Source organism: Melanaphis sacchari, unplaced genomic scaffold, assembly GCF_002803265.2.
Source record: "Melanaphis sacchari strain LSU unplaced genomic scaffold, SCAv2.0 Contig42_pilon_pilon, whole genome shotgun sequence".
Taxonomy (NCBI): Eukaryota; Metazoa; Arthropoda; class Insecta; order Hemiptera; family Aphididae; genus Melanaphis; species Melanaphis sacchari.
In genome coordinates this window covers 2,245,116-2,258,813 of record NW_020271275.1, presented here as the reverse complement: position 1 = coordinate 2,258,813, position 13,698 = coordinate 2,245,116, and the positions used below count along the sequence as shown (strand labels likewise).

Below are 13,698 nucleotides of genomic sequence, written 5' to 3'. Positions count from 1 at the left end.
CAATAATATTATATATTCTGCGACGTCATTTTTAAAAATTTTAATTCAAAATCATTTTATAGCTCATACCGTTTTCAGACGAGTTTTCCATTACAATTTAATACCAAATAGTAAAATTTTCACGTTATATGCTTTTACTCTACTTTTTTTTACGATTAATATATATATATATATACGAGTATTCTATTGTTCTATACATCGAGATAAATTATTTTAGCTTCTTCTTTAAATACGTATTATGTCGTGCGCGTGAAAGTATCACGAATGACTTTTCCGCCTACCTTTTTTATTATGTACATTTGCGAAGACACGAACTTGTCTAAACGTTAAGCACACACGAGTTCCCTCGTTATTTATTATTTTTAACGGTTATATATCGCTTTAAATGATCGCAGGAGTCGAATCGCAAAGACGGATAAAAAAATTATGATATTAACTGAATGCACTCTTTTGTTGACATTATATTAACCTAAAAACACATACCTGTATGTATTACTCCTTTACTCATATAAACGATTGTGTATAAACTTCAAAATCGATATTATTAATTAAATATAAATATATTCGGAGTGATTATCAAATCAATATAGTACATAAAATAATTTAATAATGTGAAATGAATTGTTTACCTTTACCGAAGTTTTAGGTAATACATAACGCGTTATTAAATCACTAATATTGTTATCACAATCGAATATATACCAGTAACTGATATAAATTGGTATGTAAAACGCAAGTACATTATGAAATTCTGTTTAGCTATTAAAAATAATAAACATTATTGTAGTGTAATATTTATATGAAATCGATAAATGTCCGACAACCACTCTTAAATTATTATTAATATCATGATATATAATAATATTTTAAAATTTAGGTATATACTATACACTATACACGCTGTACAAACTTTAACGTATAACATGTGTTTTATACTTTTATCGTAAACAGCTCGTACACAACTATACATTTAAAACATATAGTTAATCAAAAGTTTCAATTAGAAATTAATATTTCTTTTTCGCTGCACTGTTTGATATGCCACGAAGACCTTAAAACGGTTTTCTCGAACATGTGCTGAAAATATATATTCTTAGCGATTACAAAATTATTTTCTGGGCCACATTATACTGTTCATATCTAATCAACAGCACGGTTGCAAAGACGTCGCTCAACCACGTAATGTCCTCTAAACGTGCGGGAGATAAATCCCGATCGATATGAATAGACGCCATAGATTGATTAAAACCGCGTTCATTTCTGGTATAAAAATTTTAACAGGACGAAAATATTATAAGAGCCAAAATGAGTTCCACCATATAATTTTTACAATACGCAGATAATTCAGTGTAAGTACCCTATAATAATTATTATACTACTCTCGCGCCATCCATCCCGTTGATACCGAATAATCGTTAATTAAGTTATATATATATATTAACATAATACACCTAGTATTTGCGTCTACAAATTTTTGGGGTGGTATTTTTTCTTGACGTTGATACGTTGTTTCGTAGGGATTAATCTGACTATCTGCCGTAAGCATTACCAAATATTATGCTAAATAGCTATCAAGTACGCCAATAATAATTAAAACAGAAATTCTCACCTTTGTCGAAACACCAATCGCGCACCGCCAAACACTTATATACCTACTGCTTGTACAAAACACGTCATGAATACTAAAAATACTCCGATAGCATTCAATAAAAATCAGGTATAATAAAGTTTTTTTTTAACAATATCGATGACACTCGTTTGCGACATCCCGAGTCTACAGGTGATAGGATTTTAGAGTGATTCTTCCGAAGTAATAATGTTTAAAATATAAATAGTAACCTACATTAATTTTTAAATAATGAATATTATATCTACATAAACGTACACGATTGGACATTCTGACACATGTAGTGCTTATTTAGTATTTATTTGAATGTATATAATAATATATATAAATACGTATACATTGTATGCAATATGACACAAAACAATCCAAACTCTCGTTTTTCGTTAATTTTTTAATTGTTTTATCAACTTTTTACACGCCGTTTTCGTTTAATCGCTTTTCTTCGTACACACCTATCGCCATTTACACCTGTTCTTACACTCGCAACCGTGTTAACGCGTTTCTTTTTATATAATCAACACAGCAATCTATAACGGTGAACAGGCGGCGGGAGAGCACACACGCGTGGCGAGGAGAAAGAGCCGGCAACGGACACCGCTATAATATAGCCGCGATGGATCAGTCTCCGTCGCAGACGAGCGCTTGCCCGCGTGTTATTTAATTCTCTCGAAAGACGTGAAAGCGAAAACGCTAATAACACCGTTAAAAATGCCGATTTAACGAGATGGAGTTCTTGAGTGAAAGTTGGCTCACCGCTACGCAGAACCACCGGGAACGTCGTTTATATATTATATTATATTATATTATATATATATATATATATAGGTAGATATAATAATATACGTATAGTCGCCAGAACCGTATATTTTGTCCGTTCATTGTGCGATTTTTCTTCGTCTTCTTCTTATTCTAGTCGTCGTTTTTTTTTTTCGGTGAAAAAACTAAAACGCTTCGTACAACCCTGAAGAAAAGAAAACATTATTTTTTAATTTTCACTGTTTTTTGATCGATATACTTACACAATTTTCCGTTACTTGTATGTTTTATATCCTTGTGCATTTTTAGTGAATTGATCTATAATAAAATTTAAAGATATAGAGCACCTCACAAGTTTATTTTTTTGTAATTCAATTTCGAAACAAATTATGAGCATTTTAAAATTCAAAGTCGCATAGACGCGATACATTTACTTAGCAGCATCGCTCATAGATTGTAATAGTGCACCGCTGACATCACACACAGAGTAAAAACCTCATCAGTCCACGACCTCGTTAATTTTATTTATTTACTATATATTTAATATTAATGATTTTTACATTTTCTAAACACAATTTATTTATTTCAACTATCTATAATTAATCATTACTATACAAGTATTATTATTATTATTATTATTAATACAATGTTAGATAGTTATTATATATAGTAAAATAGACAATACTACTAAGATTTATAACTCACATGCGCATTTAACGGATAAATTACAGTCACTAATAATATATATATAGATACAAAATAAACTTAAATGTCGCCTTACAACGACTACCTACCTACTATTATTACTATATTATTATATACTGTATACACATATTACTGCTGCTACAGCACCGTATAAACGATATTATATTATATCATTGTAGACGATCGTGTGTGGACTTCGAAAATAAAATGCTTAACATTCGTGAGAGTAAATAAATATTTGTTTCCCTTTTACCTGCAGCCCTTGCCGGGCGTTCGGAATCAAAAAATATTATTATATTCTCGACGTCGAGTTAAAATTATTGAATACTTTACATATAGGTATGTGCTATATATATTCATACCTTCCTACAATAAAAGTTTGTGAAAATATTGAGCGCACAATAATAACAATTTATAATATTAATATTATTTTGATATTGACTCTGCATTCGCTGCAAAAATACATTATAATTATTTTTTATATGTAGCTACTATTCGAGAAAGTCGTCGCGACGATATGGTCGACAGCGTTTATTGAGCAGTTTTTGTACTATTTTGTTTCAATAGTCTTATAATCAGTAGATAAACATCTGATTTCGTATTGAAATGTGTTGAAATGGATTTCTAAAATACAAGCTGGAGATTAATTGTCACACAACAGCTTACTTACAAATTTCGATTACGACACATGTGATATTAAAAAAATTAATTCGGCACTCCATCCCTCAGTTGCATATCAAATTATGTGTAATACATCAATAGTTGTAAATATTCTGGAAAATCTTGAAATAGGTTGTCACTTTCAATAACTTTAAACGAACTTTTTAGTACTGTATCGCAAGCACTTTATAGGATGTTCCACCATAATATACTCGATCCCTTTTTCCTTCAATAATGCAGTAGTTCAAATTCTGATTTTTAAAATTCTTAAATATTCTTAAATATCATGTTTTAAATTCCTGAGATTTTTTCGCGTTACTTAAGAAGTCTTCTGTAAAAATATAAATTTCTTTTTTTCAAATAAACCTCATTTTCTGAAAATTTTAACGTATCAAATCAATTTATTTTATGAATCATCTTGTAAAGACAACTCGAAGAATAAAAACATATGCGTTATGTTTATCAAAAATTAATGTATAATTGGTTGTTATGAATATTATATACGTCGACCGCGGTTCACAACAATATCATACTATACATACGTATTATCAAATCATGTGGCACGTGAATACGCGATACGATATCGGTGTGTTATATTTATTAGTGCTTAATGCCTATCGATAAAGCCGGCCGTTTCGCTGTTTTTATCAAAAATAAAAAATAACTCTGAAATCATCTAAACTCAGAATCGTTTCAACTTATCAGAAATATGATAACGAATACTCATTACTTGTTACAAAATAATATTCATGAATAGCTGGCCGCGTTGGGCGTCGCATGACTTATGGTATTCGTCATGAAAACATCATGAGTATCATAATATTATTCTTTGCCAATGGCTCACTGAAATGTATAACACAATAAACATAAAATTATTTTGTAATACAGTCAACAGTAAATTTTCATAGTGTCGAATTGAAAATTAAATCCATTTTTTAAACTAAACTATGACACTTACTATAACTCTACGTTGGAAATCTCAACTAAACGGTTAATTCTACGCGTTCATCTCCGCGTATTTATTACACGATGGTTATAAAATATACGATAATCGACATAGTATTACGTACAACCAAAAATAAAATAAACATTGTATTATATTATATATTATAATTCATAAATGTATAATGTTGTCGTGCGGAAGACAAGAGCTCATATCATGATAGCCAGTTATAGATCATTTTATATAATGCATTCATTACGAGCTATGATATTATTAATAAATATTCCATTTTTATAAAAATTTAAAGTGGAAATTATTATAAGGTTGTACAACTTCAAATCTCACTACGCGCAAATTGCAGCTGCGTTGCACAGGAAAAATATATCGTACGAATGCATAATAAATATTATCATATGCAGTGCATATCGTAATATTAAAATTAATATTATGCGCTCGTATCGCGTAATTAATATATATAATAAATAATAATGTTATCAACGATGACAAATAACAAATGCCAGAATGTAACTATTATTATTAAAGCTGTTTTTTTCCTCAAAACAATAATAAGCAACAACACAGATAAAACTGTAAACATTATAGCGATTTCAAGTACCAGGTAGGTAGTATGCGTACATATAAATGTATATATCTTATATACATTTAGATTTATCTCACGGAGAAGATGAAAAACATGTGGACGAGAGTAAAAACGAAAGTATACGAAATGCAATTAAAACTCAACCGTAACCAGAATATTGTTGGCCACAGTAAAGACGAAGACTTGCGCTTTCACATTGAACGAATCCGATTTGCTTATATATATTTAAATATTCTGTGTTTTTTCTTTTTTATTTGAATTTTATTTGTGTTTATATGATAGATTAGTCGCCAAAAGAAGTCACTATAAGTTTATATATATAATATACGGAGTGATCAATTTAACGTAAGACATTCGTTATTTTAGAAAACAAACACCGATGTTTTTGAAAATATTTCTTGTGAACAATTAAACAGTTACAAAATAATATTTTTTTTTTAATTTTACTTTTTTCAATGACAACGTACATTTTTAATATCCTCAGCAGAAAATATTTTAAAATATTTAAAATTTAAATGAGCGGAGTAATAAATAGAGCTAACATTTTGTGAGACACTTTTGCACTCCACTTAGCTCAACTAAACTTTAAGTATTTTGAACTTATAAGCCACTTATCAAAAATTCGATGGCTTATATTGAAATATGAATTTCAAAAAATATTTTACTTTGGAATAAGAAATTAAAAAAAAAACAAAAATTAATTAATAATTTATATTTTTTAACAATTTAAAAGTATACATATATATAAAAAGAAAAATTCAAAAACGTTCATAGCTTTTGAAATAATCAGTGTATTGCATCCATTGGATCTCCCGTAGTATATAGGTCTCAAATAGAATCTTGGAGGATAAATGAGTATTGTTTATGGACGCATTGTTAATGTGTTCGGTGACCGGACGAACGTCTTAATTCTACGCGCCAAAATCGATCGATGTATTTCTTGTTACAATACCCGAACAATCGTCATTTTTATACTTTAAAATTATTATACGTACCACCCACTTATATTATTACGGTGTATATTTCAGCTGTACGATTTCTTGTAGGGTAATGACTTTTGAACCACGCGTGTCTCGAAAATTGTTTTCACTCGAACAATACAATATATTCAATATAATATTATATATTATACTATATAATATTCTTTCGTCACTCTACTTAGAGCGACAATTTTCCGGGTTCAACTCCCCTCTTTTCAGAAATTGTATTTTCAGTACCTCTCCCCGCATCCAACGTAATAGATAATTTTTAATAGTTAACAAATCAATTCCATCGTGCATAGTATTTCCTCATTCTCAGCTCGTAGTTTAATACAGTCGTAGCTTATAATATAATTATATGTATATAAGAATGCCTCGGGGTAGCAAACACCCTATAAATCGCATAGATTACATTCGCCCAGCACAACAACGACGATGAAACAACAATACATTAGTAAGTACACGTCATACAGTATATAAGGCGCTGCGTTGACGGTTTTGAATTTTAAGAAATAATTACTGCACACATTTCAGGCGTAAAATGTTTAACAATAGGTACGAATATACGAACACGCCGGAGGGATGGGTATGTGAACGTATATCATAAACTTACAGTTTTTCTGACATCGGTATAATATATTATAATATTATCATAATTAAACATGACGGAGGCGTAAAATATGTGTAAAAGGACGCATGTACATCATAATAACGACAAACACGTGTAAATAATGCATGAAACCACCGGTGTTGTGATAACCCGGAGTATACAATACACAATCGTAGGCGGTAATATAGACGACCAATATATTATTATTATTATTTTATTGGGAAAATAATATTATTTACGGTCTAAACAAAATTGTGTAAATAAGATGAGATGACTAGAAGTTAAAAAATTTTAAATCAATTTGAATAACGGAAAAGCAATCAGCATCCACTCAATTAAGGTTTTTTTATATTTTCTACACTTTATTGGAAGTACCTCTTAAGCCATTATCTTTAGTGTTTTCCATGAGGATATTATCGGGAAAACATATGGAGGAAGAAAATTGCTCGACTGAATGATAAGTGTGTGCGTATTTAGATTTGAATGAGATTTGGCCAATTCAGTAAGTGAAGGTAGTCTTGGTCTTGGTGCAGATTTTTACCAAGGGGCATACCTACGCTATTTAGCGTATAGACATTTACATTAGAAAGTTTGCAAGGTTTTTGTATTGGACGGTTCGTTGCTATACCCAAAATTTGAATTCCGTATAGCCAAACTAGGTGGGTCATTATTGACTTTATATAGGTATATCAAGTTTGTTGGTCAGTGACAGTATAGATCTTAAAAGAACCAAAAAAACCTTAAGATATAACAATATATAGAGAAGAAAATTTCGTGTACGTTATGTGCACTATAACGTATGTGTAATATATATATATATATATGTATATACATGCCATGTGAAATAAAACAACGCTACTCTAATCGAATTACCATCTAATGCTAATGACATTGTTCAGACGACGACAACCTTCGGCGCGTTCATGGCGGCGGCGACGTCTGTTCGACGAGCGTTACCTTCACATACACCTTGAATTTTGAGGCTATATTATTATTATGTACACGCAACATAATATATGCCGGACAATGACGCGTATGTGTGTGTGTGTATATGATGTTAATATTACTTATCGGTGTGTAATATTAAGTGTATATATGTATATGGGTACAGCTTTAATATTTTGCAGCCCGTATGAAATACGTAGCCCGTTTTATACCATAAAATTACGCGTTAAGTTGTAATATACGATAACTGTTTACATAGATTATTATATATATTTGGTACTATTATTATTATCATCATCGTCGTCGCTATGGTCGGAGGATGGGGTGTCTATGCCTGGTCGTCACGCACACACATCTATACATTGCACCCTATACTTTTTTTTCCGTCTCCGTCGGATTCGCGTTTATATTATATTATATACCTATACAACGTCCGGATTCCGCCGTGGTGAATTTATCGCGCGTATATGTATACAATATTGTACGAGTGTAGTATATACCCTAGCGTAAGTAAACGTGTAATAAAAACCGTGTATGTGTGTATGTGAGGATGCACTATATTATAGCGACTTTATACGTCGCGTACGGTACTGTATTATATATCGACTTGACCCGATTCGTGAGCTCCGAAAAACACGTAAGCTCGACGTATGGAGTACCTACATATATATATATATATGATTGTGTATAAATTGTATAGATGTGTATATGAGAATAAGACGTCCGGATAATAAAGTATAACGGTCGCGAATTAGGTGACCTACATATTATATACGAGAGGATATCTCCGAGGATACTGTCCACCACCACCCTTACATACCGACCCAGCGGTTTACGGTCGCACAGCCGTGGTGGATACCACACACGTCTCGTCCTGTGGTGTATACATAAAATATGGTATATTAACGCCAAACAGCAGGTATATTCTGCATCTATAATATAAATACGTATATATATATGTGCGACGACGGAAAAACGCATCCATGCCATTTAGTATACATTAGATTATAGCTACACCATACTGTGACGTACACGAATAAGTTAACCAGCTAAATCATGTCCGCGTGATTGCATCACATATAATATTATATGTTGTCTATACGCTGTAGGTACGTCTATGAAACTATAACATATCACATATTTGATATTATTATATAGCTTGTTGCAAAAACCTTTTATGCCTGATGGATACCCTATATTTGCATGTATTGTAAAGAAAATTATTTTTCGTAAATATAATATTATCATTGGACATTATTATATCAACACACCGGTTCGACGGTAAACCATGCGCGATGCGCCACCATCCGCGGCCGAGTCTAAATAATAATGATAATAATAATAATAAAACGGTAAAAAAAAGAGAAACGCGAAAATATAATCGAAAAACAGTTGTCTGGAGCGAACGAGTAAACGTAGGTACTTTCACCTTCGACACGATTTTGTTTTCGGTTCGGCACAAGAGTTTCAGGAATATTTATATACATATTATATTGTACACCTTTCCTTTTACTTGTACTTACGCGCACAATTACAGTGCGGCTGACGGAAAATTTGCTTCTCTGTTATTTATTTTTTTTTTTTTTTTTTACAAACGAATGTACCGTTGTGATGATCGCTTTCGTTTTTTGTTAATTTCTTATACATTTATTTTTCGTCTCCGCAATCGATTTCGTTGATGAGACCTCTGCAGCATCTCTAACCACCACAGCTTCAGAAGACAGCTAACAAAACAGTAGATACCCGTATATATATATCAAAATTGACTTACAAAAATCGTGAAAGATATGTCTATATTCACAGCGTATATGTAATTATGTATATGTATATTAAAATAAATTCATCAATTATAATCGTCAAACGGTTGATCGAGTACCTGTCGGTGCAGCCCGAAAGATGAAAAATGTGGGTCTCGGACGAAACGTTCAATCGGGCTGAACCACGGCTGGGGACACGGCATCCACGACGACGAGGACGCTCCGTCGGCACAGTTTCTTTTAAATCGCATATCGGAATCTCGGTTAATAATAAATAAATTAACATGAAAACGCGGTCATATTTTAATCATTTTTGGAAGTTTTCTGATGGTTTCTAATGTTAACACGAAGGCCTTCGCGAAAAGACGTCCAAATTTTTTGATGTTTTTACCGACATCACACAATTTCACACTATATAATATTTAGAGGGTTCATACTTATTTGCATATTAATATTTGAAAAACCAGAAAATTGATTCAATATTTAATGTTTATTTTCCAATTTTTATATTATACAGATTCGAATTATTACAGTCATGTTGATTTATATTAATTAGACACATTTGTTCAACAATTTAGTTGTACTTATTTATACAAGGTTAGTTATTTAAATACATACATATTAGTCATTTATTATATTTATTTTATATTTATGTTTAAATATCCCAAAACTTATTTAGATTCTAACAATGTGCTCTTATGATCGAACGTATTATTTTATTCATGAAGTTGTTCCCCTCATTATCTGGCAGTCATACCTGTAATAGATCTGCACCCAAGTCGGTACACAACAATGCATAACCTATACGTTATGCCTATACTTAACCTAACCTCACCTATAGGTACTTTGGTATCTAATATATTATATTACAGACTACAGTAGATATACCGTCTGAGATGTATAATACGTATATGATTTATTACTGCAGTTTAACGCGTTGTCGTCATCGTCATCGAAGACGATTTATAAATCACTTAATATTAAAACAATTATATGTGTATACATTCGTCGCAACTGCGCATAATTATAAATTATACGTAAATAATATTATTATCAATTAAAGTTGTCGCGAACAAACCAAAAAAATTATTTTCGATTTCGATATTATTTTTAATGTACGCATACAACTTGCAACACAAACAGTGAAATCGTCGTGACGTATCAACTATAAAACGTGAAATATTTAAGGATAAAAAATTGTTTATTCAAAACGCAATATCCGTGTATAATAATATGTATTTTAAAAACTGAAAATACAAACCATTATAATTTATCTAAACACGTGATTTAAGATAGATGTATATCAATTTGTTTCACGTACCGTCTATTTTAGTCGAACAAAGATGACTATAATTATTAATTGCCATGTGTCTATAAACAACTTATAACTTATCATATTTTATACAAGTACTTTTCTGACCGTCGAACTATATATTTCGATTTTTTTTTTTATTCGTCGGATTCTTGTCCTTGGAATTATGCAATTTTTTTTTAACATTTTAAATTCACTTTTATCTTTTTATCTTCTTATTTTGTTATCTATGCTGCAGATTCATCTTTTGTAAATCTCGTCAAGCGTATCACAAACAATATTCATAAATATAGTTTTTAGACTGCTTTCAAATGTTGCAAGTGCTTTCGTGATAATATAAACCGACACAACAGTACCGCACTCCTCTTTATTGTCATGGAGGACCGTTGTAATGGTAAGTAGGTAATTATATATATATAAATATGATTAAATACAGATAGTTGTCATACAACAACCAATAGCTATCATATACACACTATTTATATATTTATGGCCAGTACCGATCTAAATACTCTATCAGTTCGACTACGTTGGTTTACTATTAGACTTTGTAAAAAAATGTCCTTAATTTTATATTTGCATAAACTTCTAAATTCTGCAAGCCTAATCTAAGTTAGAATATTCAATGTTTTTTAAATCGTATAATGTGTATACTAATATAACATAGTTCAAATCCCGATGAATAAAATATTGTTATAAGGAATAATAAAAAGTGAAAACTATAAAACCAAAAAAAAAATAAAATAAAAAATAAAATTGTAATATTTAAACGTCTATTAATAGTCGTATCTGTGTGGCACAGAGGCGATTATTATGTTTTTATCGACATTCGTAGGTACATATTTGATAGTATAGACGCTATAATATAGCTATATAGTTTTTCAGTAAAACTAAATATGTAACATATAAGTACGAGACACGATGCGTCATCCCGACGTCCGGTCTAGACGAAGCACGTCAAATAAAAACCATTTAAACGTACCTTATATATTAATTATATGATATTATAACATAATATAGATTACAGAATAACGAAAAAATAAAAACCAATATTTATATGGCTAAAAAAATTATCATTACAGCTTATAAAATAATATTATGTATAAATGTATTATATAAGTCGTTCTCGTCCACCGTTTGTAAACAAAAAAAAAAAAATTACAATTCATATTCAAAGACTTATAGAAAAATAACATGAAACAAAATCGTAATAACGATAATAATAATTATAAAAACATTAATAATAATGCGATTATATACCAAAGTATATAAAGAACCTTTATTATATTAAAAAATAGAAAAAAAAATGTGTCTTGCAGATTCGCGCGCAAGAGATATGATTTCGGCATAGACATTGAATGCACAAGGACACGGACCTCGACAAACGCTCCCCTCCCCTCGTAAATTTACCCCTCCTCGCACACGCACCCGTACCCACACTAGCTGCCGGTTTTTCAAGAGCCTTCAGTGCTTAAACGCGTACTCGTATATACGAATCTTCGCACGTGCGGCAGCGGGGGACACCCTGTATGGTAATTCGCGTATGTGCTGCCACTGCCGATTCTAACGAATATTCACGACCGTCACCCACACACACGCACGCACGTCCTCTCACCGCTCTGCCACCGACACCGAACGGCCTTGTCCACGTGAAAGTGATCGGACCGAAGGCTGCGACCTTCTTTTGGGGTCATCCGTTTCGAAAATATCAATTTTATTCTTTTTTTTAGGAAAAAAAAATAATATGATATTTGGGTTTCTTTTTATCCACCAATTTTTTCAGCTTATATTATAATAATTGCATGCCTCGCGAACAAGCAAAACACGACGAATTTCAGCCGTATGCATTCAACATGTACCTAACTAATATGCGGCATGTAAAACTTTTTGAATTCAAACAGAATATATGCTTTCGTGTAAAATTTGAGTTTATGTAATTGGTTTTAAGGTGACAAGTGATTTCTTTTTTAACTTTTATTTCAAACACCGGGATTTTTTATACGACCCCAAAATTTTTGAACAAAAAACAACTTTGAGACATGCAGCTTGCTATTGTAATTATTCACACCGAATATATATATACATATATATATACAGAGATGTTATACTATATAATAGACGGCAGTAGTGAATTTACTAGAAAATTGAGAATATTTACTCACCATGAGAAAAACCCACGCCGAACAGAGTACAGCGCCAGACTAGGTTTTTCAACACCCGCGTTTATATTATATATGATACTCATATATAGATGTTATATTATGTTTGGTTTTCAAAAATTATCGATTGATATGGGCGGCGAATTCTTGTTTTCAGCATACATTATTAAAATAGACTTGCTATACAGACATTTGAATACAAGGTTATCGTTTTACGAGGTTAATAACAATATAATGTCATGTTATGATTTTATATATATAAACTGCTCAATAAGTGCTATAAAAATAATTATATCGTTAATTCACCGCACGTTAATTAATATCTAAAAATTAGTTTTTTATTTAAGAAACCGATCGGCTTAGGTGGTATATTATGATTGCGACATTCGCAAGAATTCTTATTCTTATTTTTATTATATTATTTTACGGTACCCTTGCCGGAATTACTACAGCATGAACCGCGGGCGCAGTTAGTCGTTATGACTTTTATACAATAATGATGTATATTATAAAATATATAATTGCGACGGTCTGTCGCACGTCAAAAGATTTACTCTTTGCGGCGGTGGTACAGCATTATACGCACCCTCTTCGACGCGTATAGAAATAATAATTTTAATAATATAATAAATATATTTTTATA

General features: G+C 31.2%; 1 protein-coding gene across 2 annotated transcripts in view; it reads left to right on the top strand.

Moving 5' to 3' along the window:
* Positions 1-13,698, top strand: part of LOC112597635 (ecdysone-induced protein 74EF) — a 114,785-nt gene that overhangs the window by 3,814 nt on the left and 97,273 nt on the right. Inside the window, exon 1 of one of the 2 annotated variants that reach the window (XM_025343764.1) lies at positions 11,272-11,290. The exons of the other annotated variant lie outside the window; for it this stretch is intronic. The gene's annotated coding sequence lies outside the window, so the exon portion shown is untranslated. Of the gene's footprint in view, positions 1-11,271; positions 11,291-13,698 lie in introns of those variants that run through there. 2 annotated transcript variants of the gene reach the window in all.